Below are 20,879 nucleotides of genomic sequence, written 5' to 3'. Positions count from 1 at the left end.
ACTGGGGCTTTTCTGGAAGCTGGAAATCTCTAGGCCTTTTAGTAACAGTGAGGGCTGGATTACTCCTAACAGTTTAGGTCAATAAAAAGCCAGATGCGATATCAGTGCAGCAGTGTCTCGATTTATTCAGTTTTGTAAATGCTGGTGTCAGTGAACAGAGAAAATCTCACTAATTTTCCTGAATGCCTTCATCTTTTACATTCTTTGCTACTTCCCATTAAAATGTTCATTTTAATTGTGTTGAATAAGAGGGGATTTCTGTAGCAGAAAAAGAAATGCTACTAGGCAGCTCCATCCCTTTTTAAAAGAAATTAAGTGTAATCTTGTGCACACTGACTTTCAGTTAAGCTGGGTAAGCGTGTGAATGGCAGGCTGAATGACTCCTCCTGCGCCCCAGGAGAAAGGAATGCAGTTCTACTGCTGGTGTGCTCGACTCAGTTCAGCATTGGAGCTGCTGCCATTTCATTATTAAAGTCTGCACGGGGTTACACCTTCAGCTGGGTTTAGATCTGCAGCTTTCAGAAGTGCTTAACCCGCTGTCACGCCAACTTTTTCCAGCATGGGGTTCTTAAAAATAACTGCTGAGCTCCAAATGCTGGAGTGCTCTCTTCTCCTGCTCCCTTGTCTTTTCCTGTCCCCTCCCAAAAAGAAGGAAGAAAACCTTATGAAAGAGTTTGTTTTTGCACAAAAGATCAGGGATTTTCTAGTAATTCATTATAAAATAAGAGATGTGGTTAAATTGCACAGGCCTTAAATCCAACTGCAGCTAAAATAGTTTAAAAAACAGTCCAGAAACTTGACTCTTTAAATGTATTTTAAAAATCTTGACTGGGCAACAAACTGTATATTTGTAATTGCATTTTTTTTTCCTCCCTCCTTTCCTTTAACTTCAGTTCCTGTGTGCTGGCAGGATGTAGGTATTTGTCAGAATCCTGATTTCCAGGAATTAGCAACCTTGCATAATCAGAAGAAATATCTACAATTCTGAGAACGCTGGCAGGAATGGCTCCGTGAATGAGTTGTGCTTAGCTATTACGCTATAGTACCTTATTTTTGTGCCTAACTGCTTGGCTTAGGGTTGTTGTATTGGTGTCGTGCCAACTCGGGATAGGTTTTCTTTTTCTAATGCTGTTTATCCACTGCAGAATAACAGAACTGTGCAGAATGGTGCACAACCACGCTGTCATCTCTCCTTTGGTGGTTTCCAGTTTTGAATAATCCTGGCTTGAGGCTGGAAGTACGGTAATATAATTTGTGCTTGGGTTTAATTGAAAATAGTTCAAAGTCGTACTCCTTCTAAGCATCTTTGTGTGGACAGTTGTACTGCATGTGTCTGCAGTAACTGCCTTAGCTGGGAACAGCTCGGGGTCTGGCCTCTGCCCAGGGACACCAGGCTGAGATCATGGGAGCGCTGCTTCGGAGGTTTTGATGCCCACATGCACGTCAGGTGGCCATCACAATTTCAATGGCGCTGCTCTGTTCTGTTCCCCTTCCCCTCTGGGGGAAGGACTGTGGTGGTGGTGAAGCTTTGCAGAGGGAGAAGCAGCATTTTACCTTCCAGCGATGAGGTGACCTGGAAGATAAACTAACAGCAAGGAGCAAGGTTTCTGGGGTACATTCAGGGAGGGAGAGCCAAAGGATTTATTTCCATGCTCTGCTTGCAGTTCTCCACTGTCTGTCTATTTGGTTCCTCTGTTGTCAGCTTTTGGAGTAAAAATGTTTAACTTTCTCATCATTAAGAAATCAGAATGGGGACATTTCTTCCCATTCTCACTATTCTTTTCTGCTGAACGCTAGCCAGGCTGTATTTCTTCCTCGGTTTTGGTGTGTCGATGTGAAATCTGGCATTATTGCTTCTGTTAAGCAGAAGTAGAGACATTTCACTCAAACTTTGTCTATTTGAACAATTGCCATCTTTTTCCAAAAAATGTATTGGTCGATTAAAAAAAAATAATAAAATCTGCATGAAGATGAATAAAGCTGGCTTCCTTCTATAAATGGGTGGCCTCACTTTCTTGGTTTTGACCCCAGAGAGGCAGATCCTGTGTCTGAAAGGTCCTTGAGCCCCAAGTCTCTGGAAGCCAGGAGGCTCCGTGCTTGGTGGCAGGGAGGTGACCAGGTGATCCCAACGTGCTGTGTGCCAAGTGGAAGAAGATAGTGTCCACAGGGTTTAGCATGGAAGGGAAGTGTCAGGTTTTGTGATGGGAAGGAAGAGACCAGGCTGAGGGCATGCGCGATGGACAAACCCGGGTACCTGGAAATGAAGCTGAATTGGCTGCTCCTGTAAGAGGCTCTGATCTGCTTCTTTCTCTTCTGGTGTTAAGCAATGCTGTATGGAGTAGCTGATGTGAACCTACTGGATTTCCACTGCTGAGAGAGAGGGAGGCCCTGCTTTCTTGTTTTTGCCTCAGGCCCTTCCATGATCCAATACAAACTGCTAATTTGCAGTCAGCTGCCCATCTCCCTGCTGGGTTGGTGACCTGTGGCGGCTGCCAGAGATGATGAGAGAGGTAGGTGGGGGTGGAGGGTGTGTGTGAAGAGGTAGCAAGGCATCTGCAGTTTGGTGGCTGTGAGGTACCAAACTGGCTCCCTGGGTCTCATGAATCCAGGCTTTGGCTGGAATCATGGCTGTGAAGTCTGCGGTAGGTTTGTTTAAAGACGTCTCATCTGCTGCCTTCTGGAAGTGTTAATGGACAAGCCACTTGGCAAAGTTTTTCTCCACTTAGCAAACAAGAGGAGAAAATACGGGCTTCTTGAGATTGCCTGTTACGATGTTTGTGGTGATGGGAGTGGTGGGAGGGACGCGTGATGTGCGGACAAAACCACGCGTCTGCTTGCTGCGTGGGGTGGGTTCGCCTGATTAACAAAGCCATAGGACTGCGGCTTTGGAAGCAGCAAGCAGCAGCATACTTCTTTGCTTAACCTCTGCTCTTCTTAGTGAGTTAATGTTTTATGTGTTATAAAATGGTAGCGCAGCCGTTGGCTGTAACTATCAGACCAAAAGAACTCAAAAATACTTGGTTTGGACATGTGTTGCTTTAGTGAACTGGGTGATAGCTGCAGACTGTATGAAATGCATGAGTGGTGTGTACGCAACTTCATTTTATAGTGGTGGTAAAGGTGTAGTTGTTTAAAGTCTCAATACTACAGGACACTCCTCCCTCTCCCTGACTTTGGGTACGTGTCTTTTTCCTTTCCTTTTTTTTTTTTTTTTTCCTTTTTAAACCTGGACTTAGTGCTCAAGCGATCACATAGGTAGGTCAGTAGGTAGACACTTGGGGAGACAGCAAACTTCACTGCACTTGCCCGAGACAGCTGACTCAGGAGAACAGGGAGGGAAGCTGAAAAGTGGCTTCTTCCCTGCTCACATTCATGTGTCCTCAGGCATGATTTGGTTTTGGTGCGTGTAGGTAATGGTGCTCCGGGGTTGCTAGAAAATGGAAGGCAGCTTCAGATCTGTTGGACGGTGTTACTTCTCCTCTGCCCAAAGTTGCTTGAATGCTATACAGCAGCATTTGGTTAACTTAGAAATACTCAGTGCTAAGTATCTAGACCTTCTGGGGTGGTTTTCCGATTGCTTTTCGTTCCACTGAATACCAGAAATGAAGTCTTGTATTTATGCTTTTAAGAAGTGTCATAGTGCAATGCATTGCACTTCTGAGTAGGAAACTTTACTATTTTTAATGACTATGAATATATTTAAACCAGGCATAAACAGCCTCGGGATTGGGGAGGTACAGTTACTTACCTAAACCAGTGGAAAATTCTTTGCTCTCATCAACTTTAATGAATGGTAGCGTTTTCCTTATTGTTAGGAGAGGCTGACCAACTATGACAAAAATAGTTGCTCTTGAGATGTGAATTATTATTATTTTGTATTAAAGGAGCAATTAGTAATATCTCATTGCTGCTTGAATGGAAAGGATGGGTGCCTTGTCTTTCCAGCGTCTCTATAAAAAAGTTGGCTTCTCGAAGTCAAGTAGGAAATACCAGATGTGATGCTGAAAGTTCACATGGAAGTTCAGCCAGAAAAGGATGGGTGAATAATCCCTGTTCCGGCAGCTTTGGCCCGAGGAGGCACTTCTTGTTTCTGTTTCTTGTGTGAAGGAGCTTTGTGGTTTCCTTTTACCTTGCAGGGTAGGTTGGTCTGAACAGCACTGTGACACACCTGTGTCCTGATGGGATCCGTAGTGGTGATTCACGTAGTGGTGACTCTGCACAGTCCCTGAGCAGAGGCTTATGAGATAACCCCAGAAAGCAGCATGCCTCTTGTTTCCCGTGTTCTCCATTAGTAATCCTTCCCTACCTGAACCTCCTGGTCTCATGCAGCAGGAGGACTTCCATCTGATGCACTGTCACTTCCTTTGCTAGGCTTTATACAGGCTTTTTCCCACAGTTGTGACACTAATCCTCTTCTAACAGTAATGGTTGGTAAGAGGCTTGGTATGAAACAAACCCGGACATCATTATGGCATTAGCAGGCTGAGAATACCGCAGGTGCTTCTCTCATTAACGAGCTTCCTTCTGGACCTGCCTGTAACCTGCTGCTAGCTCAAAGTAGGCTTTCCGTGCTGTGTCATTGTAGCCTCGCTGATGAGTAAGAGCTGCAGCACACACTTCGTGCAGCATTTTTTTCACCTTGCCAAAGAAATGTTCTGTATTTTACCTGCCACTTATGTCTCCGTGCATCTGTTCCTCCGTTTGTGGAGCAGTTCAGCACTGGAGCAGAGAGGTTGGAGCATCACTAGAGCTCTTCTAGACCCAACAGGACAAAGTCCCAGGACAGCTGGTCAGAAGTCAGTGTTGCCCCTGCTTTGAACAGAGTTTTGACAGAGATATCTAGTCCAAACTATTTGGTAACTGAAGTCTCCAGAGCTGGTGAAGTAGTGTAGCAGGCCCCCAGTTCCTCAGAGTACATTTTTTCCCCTTTTTAGAATTCACTGTATTTTGGAAGCCTGTTGTGAGCCTCATTTGGTTTATTCCACAGATTAGCAGACAGCCTTGTATTGAATAACCAAACCTTTCACAAAGGGCGTTATCCTGATAGTGCTGCCCTGTTCCTGCTTCTATCTTGGAGATACCTTCTTGTCCTGTGATCTCATTAGCATGCTGAAGAAACTCATACGTTTTTCTCCCCCGATTTGAGGACGTGACTTCATTGATGCCTAATTCAGCATAAGGCTGGGCTGCAGCCACCAGGGTGTTGGCTCTGCCTCTCCTGAATGTGGAGAAGGGGAGAAGTGGGTGCAGTGAGTACCACCCAGCAACTCCTTGTCCCGCGGGGCTCCACATTCGAGCCCTGTTTCCCTGTTTTCCGGGGTGTGTCTGCATCCTACAGTAGTACCAGATGGCACGTGGAGCGGTGCTGTAAAGTTTTGATTTGGTTTTACTAGTTTCTGTTGCGGTTTGAAAGACGAGACCAGGTTTGAGCAGGTCACAGGTGTTAATTACCTAGGAAGCCATTTGTCACCCTCTGCATCCATTGCTCTTAATGCGAGATCCTGGAGAGCCCCTCTTGGAGGCTGTCAAAGCCATGGGTCTTTCTTAACTGTTAATGAGCAGCCTCAAAATCCTCAGAATTTAAAAGCAAAATTTGTAGTTAATATTTTTTCATGTTTTGTGGAGCTCTTCCCATATCTTTTGACTACATGTGGAAGAAATTCACTTTTTCTTTAGAGTATGTCCAGAATATGTGTTGGAACTGGTTCATCTTTTTAAGGCTTTCGGTCCTGATTTCAAGTCTTTGCATTTTGATTGATTAACATACCTATTAAAAAAGGAAATGCCTCTACGCTTGTTTGAATTGATTTAGCAAAAACCTGTATTGTTCTCTCATCCTGCTGACCATGTAAATTTGCCTTTAATCTGCTGTGTTACTGCCATGCAGTCTGATTATTATTTTTTTTTTTTTAAGGCTGGCCTATTCAGTTCTGAACCACTTGTAGCTGCGTTCATCTTGCTGCATTTCCTTCTAGTAAGGGATTATTAGATGTAATTCGGCACAAGTAACCCGTGTGAGCATGTTCCCTGCCTCGCAGCCAACCATGAAGTGACTCAGTGACTGGGTGCTGCGTGTTCTAGCTCGTCTGTACCCTATGAGTGACAAAGGTTTTGTTTTGGATTCCTAAAACTTGCACAAGAGGCTGAGCCGCTAGCCCGTGCAGGAAAGCTGGTGTGAAGGGAGTCTGAGAGCTGCAGTCTGCAATGGGTGTCACTGCACATTGTGATCGCTTTTCTTTTTTGGTATTTTACGATGTATACTTCAAAGACCAAAATCCCAGCCTTTGGGAAATAAAATCAAGGTTTTCAAACCTGTGCAACTCTGTAAGCTGCAACACACGTACGCTGGTAGCGTTCGATAACACAGGGACATGTTCCAAAGGCCCTGTGTGGCACTGTTGGCGTTGCTGTGGAAACCTGCATTTTAGCACCGGCTGGTTTCAGTGTTTAACGCTCAGCATCCTGATGTTTATGGAAGAGCTGAGACACTGCTGTGGCTGGAGGGTGAGTCCAGCTGGCCGGGGCTGTTGTACCGCTGGCCCCGCAGCCTGGACCCGGTGTCGCACCGGCGCTGGATGTCTGGCCTGAGGTAACTCCCGAGGGTCAGATGTTCTCCAGGTGTGCCCTGGGGTTAGTTTTGCTTTCCAGGGTGCCCTCTGATAACTTAATTCCCCTGGGTTGTTGAAGAATGGGACGGGGTCTGGAACCACCACTGGGTGCTCCCCCTCAGCCGTGCCCTGCCCACGGGGCTGCACCTGAGAGCCGTGCTGGTGACACCTCGGTGCTTCCCTCATGGGAGCCTTCCTGAGACAGCAGTGTGGTTATCTCCAGTGGTAAGGACGGATCGTTTGGGGAAGAAGTGATTCTGTTATGAACTGGTCTTGTGAACTTTTTGTTCTCCTCCCTGTAGCCTTGATATCTCTGAAAATCCAGGGCCTTTTTGTGGGAAAAGCCTTCTCCAGTTCTTATCTGGACTTCCTGAATTTTTCTTGCTTTGACATTCACATAAGTCATGTGCTCGCCTAGCAACAGCTTGTTTTTTTTTTTTGGTTTGAGATGCTTTGTTTTATTTTTCTTGCTGGATGTCATGATCTCGTCCTTGTTTTCTGGCAGCTGCCTGTTAAATCATTCACGTTCCTGGGACCAGCTCAGCTTGCCTTGTTCCTCACTTCTTCTAGGACCAGAATTTGCTCGGAGGTTGCAGAAACGGCTGACTCCTCTCCGTTTTGTGGGAAGCAGAAGTTGCTGTGATGTGCCAAGGAACTGTGTAAATGAAAGCAGTGCTTTATACCTGATGATTAATGCTCTCTCACCTTAACTGTGCCCTCTCACTCCCTTTCTCACCCAGCCCTGTGAGATACTGTGTTGACACCCTGGTATGTGCCTGTGTTTGTTTTGGCAGATGTTTTTGGGTGAAGTCTTGGCTTTGGAGATGAAATGTCTCCTCTCTAATCTTCTCACACCTTTAGTTGTGTTGCTCTGTGCCGGATGTTTGATGCGTTTTCCTTAATGTCTCAGATGGATGGTTTGTAGCTGCAGTTCAGTGACCGTGAGCCCTGCTGATCCGTGTGGTGACAGGCAGGCTGGAGTGCTTCAGCCGGAGCATCGCTGGGGAAGCGGCAGTTCCTCTCTGGGCAGCACTTCTGGGATCCTGTCTGTGTCCAGCTCGAGCCCCCCATGCTCAGGGCAGATGCTGATGAGGCAGAGCAAGTCGCATGGGTCATCAAGAAGGCTGGGGGAAGGAGCGCAGGGCATGCAGGAGGGGCGGCCCCGGTGGGTTTGCTCAGCATAGGGAGGAGAAGGCTGAGGGGGTGTGACTGCTGCCCACCCTGCAGCCAGCAGGACAAGAGAACAGCAAGAGGAATTCCAGCTCAATAGAAGGATGGGCTGCCCCCGCCACCAGGTGGTTAAGGACAGGAGAGAGGCTTGGAGTGGCTGCAGAGCCTTCAGCACAGGAGGTGGGCAGAGCTGGGCTGGAGACGGCCCTAAGCAACCTGTGTTGATGCTGCCTGGTGTAGAGCTGGGGTTTGACTGATAATATCAAGGTATCCCCTTCTAATTTTTTTCTGATTCTAGTGATGTCTTTGTAGGAGCCGTGTGTGCTAATATGGTTCCCGTTTGTTTAGACTTCTTGCTAAATCATGGGTGTTGAGGGTTTTATTGCTTGGTACTATTGCATTGATATACAAGGGCAATAAATCAGTGTGAATCCGCCAAGATTCTTAACTAAGAAATAATAAGCTAAAAAAATATGACTATAGAGGGAAGGTTTCTGTAAAGCAAAAGAATAAACAACAATTATATATTTAAGATAAAGAACATCTAGTTATTAAATGCTGAGTTGTTATGGAAGACTTGAGTCTTACCTGGCCTTTACTGTTAAGGTTTGGTGCATGCACATGAGGGCAGTTCTTGACTTCTGGTTTTCATGTCTGATCTCTGGTTGCAACCTCTGCTCTTTCTGTCTTAGACAAAGGCAGTATTCATCATCCTTTTCAGCAGAGGTTTAAGCCCCTCTCTGCAGTTAAACTGGCTATTAATGTCATGTTAGCCTCCAGTCTTATGTAGCTTAAAGACTGGAACATGCTTCCCGTTTTATTGATGCTAAAGAGACTACTGATTTAGAAAAACGAAGAATTTTCCAGGAAAGACGTGGTCATTGGTAAGTGGGTACAGGAAATGAGCTGCGGTATGTGATTGCCTTAGAAAAGCTTTTTTTACATTGAGAGATCTCCCCCTTCCTTCCCCTAATATTTCATAAATATTCAGTATTTCATATTTCAGCTGAAAGGTGCATTAAAAGCAGGAAGTATGTGAAAGCACAGACAGGGTACATTGTGGTTTTTAGTTTGTTTTTCAGTTTTCTGTCTTCACTCGTAGGTTTTGAGGAAGGCTGCATGAGGAAAGAATGGGATGGGCATGGCATTATTTCTGAGAGCTAAAAATCTTGAGGAGATATTTCTGCATCCATCAGCTGAAAATACTCATTCAGGTGTTCTCGTCTGGTAATAGTAGCTAATGAAGTAGTAGGCTTTGCATGCCAATAAAACAGTCTTAAACTGAAAGAGGGCAGATTTAGCTTAGATGTTAGAAGGAAATTCATCACTCAGAGGGTGGTGAGGCACTGAGCAGGCTGCCCAGAGCAGCTGTGGGTGCCCCATCCCTGGCAGGGTTGGATGGGGCTTTGGGCAACCTGGGCTGCTGGGAGGTGTCCCTGCCCATGGCAGGGTTGGAGCGGGGCGGTCTGTAAGGTCCTTCCCAGCACGAGCCATTCTCTGGTTCTAGGAAAACCAAAAAGCACTCACCCTTTTGCATTCAAGCAATGACTTGGGGAAGACTGCCTGTGAGGTTCTCCTATGTATTTCAGCTGATTTACGTTTAGTGAGAGTTCTTTTGGCCATGCTGCTGCTGGAACAGAGCTTGATCTAGTTGGAAAATTACTGGGCTGGCTAAAAAGCCGCCATGCGTCTTCATTAGAGATAATTAAAACGAAACAAGACAAGGTTGTTGCAAAAGGTTGCAGACTTAGTGATTAATGTTAATTTCTCACTCTTATTTACTACCTTGCATCTTTGGCAGCCTGCCTGTTGTGCTGTGCCTCTTCTGTGTTAGTCACCTTCCCATCCCATGTTGGTTTCTTGCTCTGGGGGAGGAACCCGTACGTTTCCTCTCCAGCACTGTTTTCTCCAGCCTGCTGGTTCTGTCCTGCCCTGCAGCGTCACCCGGAGTTCAGCAGCTTGACTAGGTATCGAGAAGTCTTTTTTTTTTTTTTTTTTCTATGAAAATTATTAGGAATAGAGAATAAATATCTCTGAATGATCCCTGCTTCAAAGAGCTGCTGTTAGGCAGTCTGCCTCTCTAGGCCAGCGACTTTTAGGCTCCCCCTTGTAGCCGAGCCTCCTTGATGAAGCTGGCCGTGATCTGTGCCATGCAATCAGCCGTTCCCTGCCCAGGGCTGGGGCTGTTCCTGCTCTCTGCAGCATGTGTTGGAAAGCGAATCCAGATCCAGCAGAGATCAGGCAGTCGTGGGCACCAGGCTGGTACCTGCAAACCTCTGCTGGAGAGCGCGGCTCTGTTGTAGCTGCAACCTCCTCCTCCCCACTTCTATGATGCAACAGTGGGGTGAAGACCGTAGATTTCTGGATAGGTGAAGCTTGCCTATTTACAAAACACTTGCTAGTTTGTGTTCAACAAACCTTTAAAACAAATTTCTTCCTCTTACACGTGCAGTAAGAATGTGTGGTGCAGCTTTGTGCTGAGAAGCTGAAGTATCACGTTACGGCGGTGTCTTTTCAGACTGCAGTAGATTAATCTGATCTGACCCGACCCCTTCCCTTCCATCAGCTGTAGTGACCATGAGTAGCAAACCCCCGTGAGCTCAGAGAATTGAACTGACATCAAATGAATCTCCTATTGGGCTTGTCTGTGAAATCTGCCTGCTGATCGGACTTGCTCTGTGGCGGTGCGGGTGGTAGACCAGACGTAAGGACGACAGTGGGACTGCGTGGAGCTGAGAGCTCCGTCCAACCCAGCCCGCTCTGTGGTTGTGTGAAACGTTGGTGCTCCCTGCAGCTCATCCCCTAGGCAGAGGAATACTTCTGTCAGTCTTGGCCTGCAAAAGGACAACATCAGCTGAATTTCTGCGTGATGCTTTGTGGGTTTTGTGCAAAAGCCAAGAATTTGAGGGAGTTTGGATACTTAATTGAATTTTCTTGGTCGTGGCTTTTGAGTTGTACCTGATATTCACTGGGTAACTTGCATGCAGAGGGGGAGAGTTTTCAAGTGAGCAGCGGCGCTCCCGCTGGAGCTTCCTGCAGAGCCTGGGAAGAAGGCAGAGCCCGCGTGGCTCCGGGGGCAGGCTGTGGTGTGGCCGTGCAGCTCTCGGTGCTCCCCACTAAATGCTCTGCCCCTGTGAGGAAGCTTTCGCTTTGGAGTTTTTGTTGTCCAGGCTGTATTGGTGGGAAACAGGGAACCTACCGGGATTGTACAGCGGTTCTGGGAGGCTTTTCCCTTTCTGCTTGATAAATTGATCTCGGCACGGCAACCCTCATTTTTATTTTGTGTTTTGGTGATTTAATGGGCTGTCTGAGGTCTTAAACGAAATGGTTTACCCTGGTGTTGCACACTAGCCACTGTCTGAACACTTTCAAGAAATGCTTTTAGCTCCTTGTAGTGTTTCGTGATGGCACCTCTGACAGTATTTGAGCTGTACTCAAATTTATGGCTCTAGTTCTGATCTAGGGTGGTGTGGGGTATTTTTTTGGGTAACTTGCATATTCCTGGATTTTGGGGTTCCTTTGAGCAACCACTTTGAGCTGCTTTTAGTGAGCTTTGAGCAAGTGTGGCAGTGCGGAGAGCAGAGCTGAAGGAGTCGCCTTGTTTTGTTCACCTCCTGGCACTGCTGGGGCTTGGCAGCTCCACTTGACTCCTCTCCTAACACTTCTGGTGGTGTAAGTTCCTTACCAGCAGTTGCATTTTCTGAAGCTGTTACCTAGCCTTGTGGGCAGGTTCTCCTATATTTAGTACGAGCAACTGCAATATAACATAGCGTGCTGGCCAGTAGCATTGCGTAATATACCTAAGCCTAGATATTGTTTTAAAACTCAACATCTATTGGAGCAGAAGCCTGTTAAAGGACACAGTTCTCTGTGGGGTTGGATTTTGGTATCTCTGCAGCAGTTCCTCGCTAGTCTCCTCCCTTTGCTTTTGGTGCAGCCACAGTAATTACAAAAGCAAACAAAAACCCAAAGCAAAAATTTCTTTTTTGTAGATCTTGTCACTTCTGCAAGGGGATGTAACTTTATTTAACCTGTCTGAAGGAAACTGTGTTCTTCAGGCTGCTTCTGTTAATTTGTATTATCCTGAGTAACCTTCACCATTGTACGTAGTTCACTATAAAATTAATTTGATGTCTTGGAGGAACAGATAAGACAAAAATCAGCCAGTAGGTGAGGGGACGTGATCCTTCCCCTGCCCAGCACCGGTGTGGGTGCATCTGGAAGCTGGGCCCACTTCTGGGCACCCCGGTACAGGAGACGTGGAGATGGGGAGGGAGCATGGGGCTTGGGGCCGCGGGGATGCTGGAGGGCCTGGAGCCATCAGCCTGCGGGAGGGGAGTTTCGGGGATCTCTCCGTGTCCCTAAACACCTGTGGGGAGGCGTGGAGAGGACAGATCCAGGCTCTTTGAGTTGGTGCCCATGGCTGGCGCAGAGGCAGGGCCAATTGCATACTTTTGGAACTTGATCTGGTTGTGGTGAAGGCTTCTACCTGCTCGTCACCTCTCTGTATTGCATTGCTAACGCCGCAGAAAATGGGGTAGAGGCTGTTCCTGGGCTTTGTGACTTGGCTAAGAAATTTTGAATTGCTGTGCCCTCTGCTCCCTCCTTTTTCTGCTTCATCCAAGAACATGCATCTGTGTTTCTCTGGGACCGGGTCCTGCTCTGATATGATGAATGACTGACCTTATTACACATCTTCTGCAATACATCGGTTTCAATGTGGCTTTTGTTCGGTGCGTTGAGCTGCATTCTGCATCCAGAATGCCTGGCAGAACACAAAGTCCGGCCTTTGTTTGGGATAATGAGTGTTGAATGTTTTAATGAGTGTTTCTTAGTCTAGTCAGTGTCAAGTACCATTTTAGGAACAAGTGACTGAGCTAACCTCTGAGCTTTGTCCAGCAACAATCCATTTATTTATAGGATTTCACAAACTCTTACGGAGTTCCCTATCAGCCAGTAACACAGTTGAAAATAAGGCCCCTCACCAAACCTTCCACCCTCAACACATATGTAGAAATTATTTACAGAAAACTAAAAATCTCTGTGTCAAAGGGAAAAAAAATATATATCTCATTAAAAAAGAAAAATATCAACCTGCCTTGCCAGTTAATGGCATTTCTGATACGAGGGCAGCTCCCAGCACATCCTGCTGCCTCGGGACTGGGTGCGTTGTTCACCTGTCTGAAAGCAAGGCGTGGGTTGAAATGCCGCTAACCCACACGAGCTGTCCTGTAGGCAGGTACCTGCTGGCACGGCTCAGCTGTTAGATAAGTGAATCTTAAGAATAAAAATAAAAAAAGGGAACTGGTTAAGTGTTTTACAGGCATTCTGCTACCAAGCAGGAATCCTGGATTTTTTCCGAAAGCCCGTTGGTTTGCTCGTGGTGGTATTACCAAAATTGATGGCAACTGTGCACATTAATTTAAGGTGCCTTTGGCTTTTTTCGGCAGTGATCCTATGTCCTTTCAGTAAGGAAGGTGGTAACTGCTGTTCTTTCTGTAAAGTAGCTTAAATTCACATATGCATAGGAAATAACTTGTCCAGCTAAATTACTTAAATTTATTTTCCTGCATCCATCATGTTTGTGCTAGTACGCTTTTTGACTACTGCAGGTTTTGCACATCATCTTAATTCTGGTCCGTGCCTCCAGCTGCTCACAGGGCATGCCAGGGGCATCCCGGGGAAGCTTCCTTGGAGAGCTTTGCTCTCCTTCCCGTCTCAGAGCCTGTGGCTGCTCGCTGCCAGCTTCCCGAGCCCAGCCCATTACACCTGCACTGATAAACGCAAGGTTTTCTCATCTTCTAGGAGATGGCAGTCTAACTGAGAGCTTTCTAGCCCTGGAGTATAGCTTTGAATTGCAAATATTCTTTGCCACCACCAAAAGTTAAAAAATCCTTGTCAGAGGGCTGCCGTGTTTTTCCAAGTGAGTAGGAGAGGAGTGGGAGAGGTGGAGGAGCTATCAGGAGAAGAGCATCTCCTGCGGGATGAGCAAGGTGTTTCGTGCGCAGCGTGGTTCATTGCACAGCACGTTCCCAAATTCTCTTCCGATCCCTGCTTCCTGGATACAACGCTCCATATGGTGGGTGAGTGGACAGTGCCTCCACGTTTGGAGTGGACATCACCCCAAATCTGATCGCTGTAGATCTTCAGTCAGAATAAGCCTTCTGGGGAGAAGGTGTAATCCTGAGTGAGCCGGTGCGCTGTCTGTGCGCCCGCACGCTGTGTCTTTGCCTTTGCAGAGGCTGTGGAGAGCTTTGTTCTGATCTTCAGAGGGGTGAATTTTTGTAGTCATGACTAAGCGTGCAGTTACATCTGCCTTCATAGGTACAGGTCGTAGCAGCCAAGGAGCTAAAAAGTGAGCAATTCGTGAGTTGGCAGCAGACCCTTCCTGCGATTTGGACCTCGGCTGCCAGATGAGATGCTCTTTTGGAGGCACCCTCCTTTTTCCCATCCTCCTAGGCTCCGGGTGCCAAGAAATGCATTTTTATAATGGCCTGAGGAGAAAGCTGGTGGTTAAAGCAGTTTCAGAAGGAGCACACGCTGCAGTGAAGATGACAAAGCAGATGGCTGAAGTTCTCCAGAGTGAGCTTTCCCATGCCCCCAGTCACCGAGGAGCTGGCTGTGCACAGCTCCCCGCTTTCAGCCACACCTGTGTGCTGAATGGGAACAGCATCTCAGAGAATCGCTGAGGCTGGAAAAGACCTCCAAAATCATCTGGTCCAACCATTCCCCTACCATCACCCATGTCCCTAAGCACCACGTCCAACCTTTCCTTGAACACCCCCAGGGATGGTGACTTCACCTTCCTGGCAACCCATCCCAATGCCTGACTGCTCTTTCCGAGAAGAAATGTCTCCTCGTTTCCAACCTGAACCTCTCCTGAAGGGAGCTGTAGGTGGAGATTTCAGCTTGCTGCTCTTCCCAAACGCAGTGCAAACATCTTGGAAGAATAGAACCAGGATACAAAAGCCTGAGAATTAGGCTTCTATGGTTAGAGTGGATCCCTTCAGTGGATCCACCAGCTTGGTGTAGGTGCTGGCTTTTCTTCTGCTAATCTGGACAGAGACTGTAAAGAGGAATTTGTCCCCCAAGCCCAGAAATGCCTGGGGAGCAGAGCTAGCAGCTGCATTTGTCCTTAAAGACAAGGCGGAGGTACTGCTGGGGGATAAAACTTGGTATTTAAAACAAAAACAACAGCCACAAAAAACTTGAAGATGGAGAAGAGGCCAAAGGAATGAGCTGCTGGGTTGACTGACAGCAGTGCTCATTGAAATGTTAATGTGTTTGAAAGAGTTCCTTCACCAGGGAAGACTGGAAACTCTTACAGTAACATTAATTATTAACTTCAGTTGAGAGCTGCAAGATCTAATTTCATTTCTTGCTGGATAATAGGATGATTCATGCAAGGAAACAAACTGTTAGAAAATGGAGTCTTTCTGTGAAAATTGGCATTCCTGCTCTCTGCTCTAAGCCGAAGTCTGCTTCAGTTGAGCTATTGCAGTGCTTCAAAAAAGTGACGGGAAAGGATCAGGCTGCACTCAGACATCAGGCTGTCGATGTCTCCCAGGTCCTGGGGTCCATCCGTGGCCTCTGTCTCTCTCTGTATCCCCCGGCCCCCAGCGGACACCCAGCCGTGCTGCCTCGCTTTATCCCCAGAAAGCTGAGGGGCAGAGCAGGAGGACGAGCAGCACCAGCATGATGAGCAGGTGATGGGGCCAGGGCTGTGATATAGCTGTACTGAATGTGTCGGCCACTCAAGGGGCACGGATACGTGCTGGCCACTGACCAGGTTCAGTCTGGGGGTGCTGAAGCTCGTGGTGTCACTGCAGCAGCTCCCGGTCCTGCCTCAGGCCTCGCAGAGAGCAGAAACGTCTGTGCTGGTCCACCTTGCTCGCTGCATGCGTGTGTTCGGCAGGGATCACAGCCAGTTCTTGCTGTCGCTGCACACCATCTTGAAGCAATCTGTTCCAGTCCTCCTGTCTAGGACACTGTGGGCTGTTCCACAGACCCTCTGCAGGAGCTGCTGCCAGAATCAGCAGTGGTGAGAGCCCCGTGCTGGAGGCAAGGGGTGCCTGGGGAGCGGCTGGCCAGCATCAGCACAGGTCGTTCGGGGCCGTCTCCATCCCAGCTTTGCCCATCTCCTGTGCTGAAGGCCCTGCAGCCCCTCCAAGCCTCTCTCCAGTCCTTAACCACCTGGTGGCATGGAAAGCCTGTCCTGTTCAGCAGGAATTTCTCTGGTGTTAACTTGAGATGGTCGCTCCTTGGCCTTTTGCTGCCCGCTCTGAGAAGGGGTCGGCTGCGCTGTCCCTGTGGGGGCTGTGGGGTGGGCAGCAGTTGCCCCCCCTTGGCCTTCTGCAGGCTGAGCGAGCCCAGCGCAGCCCCTCCTGGGTGCTCCTCGCTCCAGACCCTGCGCCATCGGGGCAGCCTCCAGTCGCGTCCTGCCCCCCAGTTCTGCAAGCAAGCTGGGAAGCGCAGGGACTCCTCGCAGTTGATCACCTTCCCCACCTCCTTGCAGAACAAACCTCCACCATCCTGCAGCCAGGGCTGCCGCTGGCCTTGCCATCAGCGGGGGGCTCCTGGCCCTGGGGACGAGGTCCTGCACAGAGCCTCCCCTGCAGGGCTCCCTGGGTGTGTGGATGTGGTGTGGTGTGCTGTGCGTCACCTGCATCACAGGTGCCAGGGGCTCTTAGGCTGATGAAATAGGTTTGTGTGCCTGTCTGCTACAAGGTTTATTTTTAATTTACCATTATTTTTTATTTTTTTTTTTAATATGTATGACAGAACAGTGCAGATCTGCTCACAGGGAATCAACTGGTATTTTGGTAGCGATCACACCTCTCAGAAATCCTTGGGACCCCTTCTAATGCACATTTTAAGATGGCTTTGAAGGTTAAACTTAAAGTGCACAATAAGCTTGGGTCATCGTTGTGCAGAAGATGAAAGTAAGGTGTGTGCTTGGTAATCCATTGATTTTTAAAGAGTCGTAAGTGTCATCACCTGTGTGTGACTGGAAAGGTGAGGCCTCACACCTGCCTTTTTTAATTATGGGGCTGACGAGGTGGCCTCTTCCCCTTCTCCTGCCCCTGGGGTTGTTGTCCCCACTCCTTAGTTCTGGAGTGGGGGCATGGAATGGCAGCTGCATTTGAGAGTTGGCTTCAGCTCTTGGTGCAGGGCTCTCAAAATGTTGAGACCAGAAGCTTGAATCTGGTCTGTTTTTAATCTTTATAACAGCTTTTGCAAGAACGTGGAAGAAGACAGTTTAATGCTGTGCAAAAACATTAAGAAGAAACGCAAGAGGAAAACTTGATTAAGGAGGAGGATACAGAATAGAGGAGTTCTTGTGAGTATTTTAGTCAGATCAGTAGCTAATGTTAATGGGCTTGAAAAAGGAATTGTTTGCCAGGGAAGCCTGTGGAAGCTGCTATTGCTGCCACCTAAGCAAACTGTGGGTTTCATTCTTATAGTGAGAGTAACCACGTCGCATCAGACATCTTCGTGTCTGTTTTGCTTTTGAGCAGAAGTTATGGGGTGTTTGTTTAAAAACAAAAACCACAATACGTACACTGAGAGGTAAATCTTTGGGTCATCTGTGGCTTTACTTTTTCAAGTTTTTGTTGTTGTTCCTTCAAAGTGTTTTTAAAATATTTTAGCTAGAAGGCTTTCTTAAGTAACAGTATTTGGAACCATTTCAATGGATGCAGCCTGTAATGCATTATAAAAAACACTTTTGCAAACTACACCAAGATTTGATGAGCAAGACCTTAAAACAGATCCTGATAATATTACGTTAAACCAATGCACTTGGACAAACCATATTCAACATGAAGGGCAGAATATTTGTTTTCCAACAGAAATCTTTTAAAAACCCCAGCAAGCCCATATTTTTTTCTCATGTTTTTATATTAATACAGTGGCTGAATGGAAGTTGGATAACAGCTCTAAAATAAATGCAAATGCTTATCATTTTTTTTAATGTTATACATGTATATGCCTCTGTTAATTACCAGATTCCTGCTGATGTTCTTATCCCTCCTCCCTAGAAAATGAATCGTTGTCTTTCTATTGTGGTAGAATATACAGTAATTAGCATCATGTTCATTTAGCCATGTAAATGTAGAGAATACCTGCTACGCTCCAGTCATTGAACAGCAAAGAAACTGGTGGAGCTCTGAGATGCATGAAGCTAGCTCTCAATCAAATTCTGGGATTATAGCCTATGTTTCGTCCTTTTTACTTCTACAGTTTATCAGACTTGCTACAAACCAAGTTTCAAACAAGATCTTTTTGTAGTAAATGAATGCACCGAGCACTGAAATTGTAGAATAAGATTTAGTGCCAGCGAAGTTCACTAATTTTTCCAGAACTGCTCTTAGAGCATTTTGGATTTGGTAGCACTGTATGTTGCTCTTTAACATTTTGACTTGTTTCTCTTCTGCAGCTCAAACCAGGATGAATTAAGATTACATCATGTTAGACCTAACTGAATTTACCATCCTGTTTGTTAAGCAACAGTCTTCTATGGTTTTGTTCTCTTAGTATTCCTAAAATCGCTACTGCATGATGTGTTTGAATTACAAGAGATGTAATAATCCAGCGTTAATACTTTATAATTGGAAGGTGTAATTATTAACATTGCAATCGTACTTGATTTTTGGTTTGAGCAGAAGAGAATAATCAAACTCCTTCAAAACTTAGAGTTCTTTGTCTTTACTTTCTTTGTTCGCAATAGTTTTTTCCTTCCTCTTGGTGTAAACTGTGCGTGGAATCAGTCCAGCTGATGCATTTCATCTGCAGTATTTCTCTTGTGCATCTCTACAGAAGTCTTTTGAAAGCAATGCTTTTAATTTTTGCATTCCGCTGTACCAAGATGAAATGTGTTGTGTGCTAAAGCAGTGTTAGATCTTCAGAACAACAGATCCTAAAAGTGACTAATACCCCTTCACAACTATTTTGAAAATGTGCTTGATAAAATCTTTTTTTGAGGTTGAAGTGCTGCAGTACAAAGGTGTCCTTTTAGGGATATTTAAGGTTTTGGCAATGTCACTGGTATTTTCTTGTCACTTTGTGTAGGTCTTCTGTTATCAATGCTTTTCAGCAAAGCCTATTTAAGAAATTCCTTGTCCTGTTCCTCATCTGCCCTGCAGCTCGTTGTCTGCATGAAACAGAGAGTCCTGTGGCAGCTTTGGTCTGTGGGCACATACGGTTAAATAGATCACTGACGTTATCTTGGTTAGAAATAAGCCTCCAATTACAGTTTATTGTTGGAATTACATTTTTATTGAACGCATGTCCTGTCATTAAACAATGCAGCAGCAATAAAGCTGAGTGTTTATGGTCTAAAATCTTTAAATATCTAACAAGAATATAGATTGTGGTTACACAAACATGCTTGCGTGAGCAGTCAGCAACCAGTTGGGCTACTGGAATGAAGTACATCTAAACCTCCCCCGTTTGGTACGGGATCTTCTCTTGAGCACTTGGTGTGCATAGCCAGCCTTTTGAACCTGCTTTAGAGATTTGTGCCTTTAAAAATCTAAACTGACCAACGCCATGCTTCTCAATGTGTGTGTTCTGTGTATAGAACTAAGACAGCAGTGTTTGTTACCTAGAACCATTTCCTTAGCTTTTCACGGAGGAACTGTGAGTATTAATCTAGGTCATGATGATGATCAGTGCTGGCTTTTTTAATTACAGCTGGCAATGCCCTCAGTATTTAAAGAAAGAAGGTATCAGATTTTTGATAAAACTTGCTTTAAACAAATGTTTTTTAGATTATATACGTAGGAAGCAGTTGCCACTCTGAAACAAAGACCTTGAAGTTCTTTGTGTGTGAGGCCAGCATGTGTGCGGAGCGGGAGGAAGGCCTGGTGCTCTCCCTCCTGCCGCCCTGCGGGATGGCGGCCGGCCAGTTCGAGGCTGGGCACTCACTCTGTGTTTGGGGAGCTGCTAAGAATTATTTTCGTGCTATCATAGGAAACAATAAAAGCTGTAAAGGTGCCCTTTGAAGTGTGTGAAGTGGCAGGAATAAAAGACAGGCCCATAACGAGCACGGCCCCAGCTTCTTCAGGTATTAGCTCAGCTCTGAGCGGTCTGTTGGGGCCAGCGGGCAGTGGCACTGAGGCTACCGGAGGCCGGCAACCAGTGGAGCACCCCAGAGCCCAGTCTGGGGCCCAGTCCTGTCCAGCACCACCACTAACCACCTGGACGGTTAGTGCCACGGCGTGTTAGCCCCTGTTGGTTTGCATCTGGCAGCAACTTCTTAGTGCGAGCTGTTAGCTGGGGGTCGGGGCTGTTCTTCGTAAAATTGGTGGGCGTTCAGCAGCGCCTTGGATTTTTGCGTTCCTCTTTTGACTAGTAAGTTTTGAAGTACTGCTCTCTGTATGCTGTAAGTACTAGATCTGTCCGGACATTGACCCGGGGATAATGAATATCTGAAATTAAAGCAGCTGGCCTTGTTTTACTCACCATGGTTGGCAAAGCTTTTACGAGTGTCAGGGCCGGTGTAATGCAATCATCCTACTTGTAAAGAGCACCATTCCTTTATTTTATGGTCGTTCATGCTTAAAGGGCTATTTTTGCATGCCAAAAATAGATGTTTGTTGAATAAAAGCTTAAAGTTTTAAAGAATCAGCTGAATTTCTGTATCCCCCAAGGAAAACCACCACCACCAGCAATAAAGCCTTACTGACAGATTTTACTGTAGGAAATTGCTGTTTATTCTTGCAGTAAATATTCTATCTGGATGCAGAACATGTTGGTGCTGACATCTGATGCAAGATTTCTCAAATTTTTTTTCCTCTTAAAACTGAAGTCCATTTAGGGGAGTCACTTTCAGGTCACCGACTTCTGCAGATGTCCTGCTGACTCCTAGTCACTGCTTTGTACGTGGTTTTTAATAGCAACGTGTCACAACTGCTTTTTAGGTTTCTTTGCTACCACCAATTAAATAGGTCTCTTGGCTTGTCCAGAGAAAAGCAGATGGAGGCTTCTTTCAGGAAGAGAAATTCCCATGCTGAAAATCCGCCATATCCAGATGATTCAGTAAACATCCCCTCCTTTCTCCCGCTGCACTGCATTTTTACCTCCCTCGTGGGTGCCCGT

At 46.4% G+C, this 20,879-nt stretch overlaps 1 protein-coding gene across 4 annotated transcripts in view; it reads left to right on the top strand.

Annotated features, from left to right (window-relative positions):
• Window positions 1–20,879, top strand: part of NEDD4L (NEDD4 like E3 ubiquitin protein ligase) — a 144,708-nt gene that overhangs the window by 6,711 nt on the left and 117,118 nt on the right. The window contains exons 1-2 of one of the 4 annotated variants that reach the window (XM_032206477.1): window positions 11,085–11,090; window positions 14,925–14,930. The exons of the other annotated variants lie outside the window; for them this stretch is intronic. The gene's annotated coding sequence lies outside the window, so the exon portion shown is untranslated. Of the gene's footprint in view, window positions 1–11,084; window positions 11,091–14,924; window positions 14,931–20,879 lie in introns of those variants that run through there. 4 annotated transcript variants of the gene reach the window in all.

The sequence above is a fragment of the Aythya fuligula genome, chromosome Z (genome assembly GCF_009819795.1).
Source record: "Aythya fuligula isolate bAytFul2 chromosome Z, bAytFul2.pri, whole genome shotgun sequence".
In the NCBI taxonomy this organism is placed as follows: Eukaryota; Metazoa; Chordata; class Aves; order Anseriformes; family Anatidae; genus Aythya; species Aythya fuligula.
Note: the sequence above shows the minus strand (reverse complement) of the source record. Positions and strands in the feature narration are given on the sequence as shown.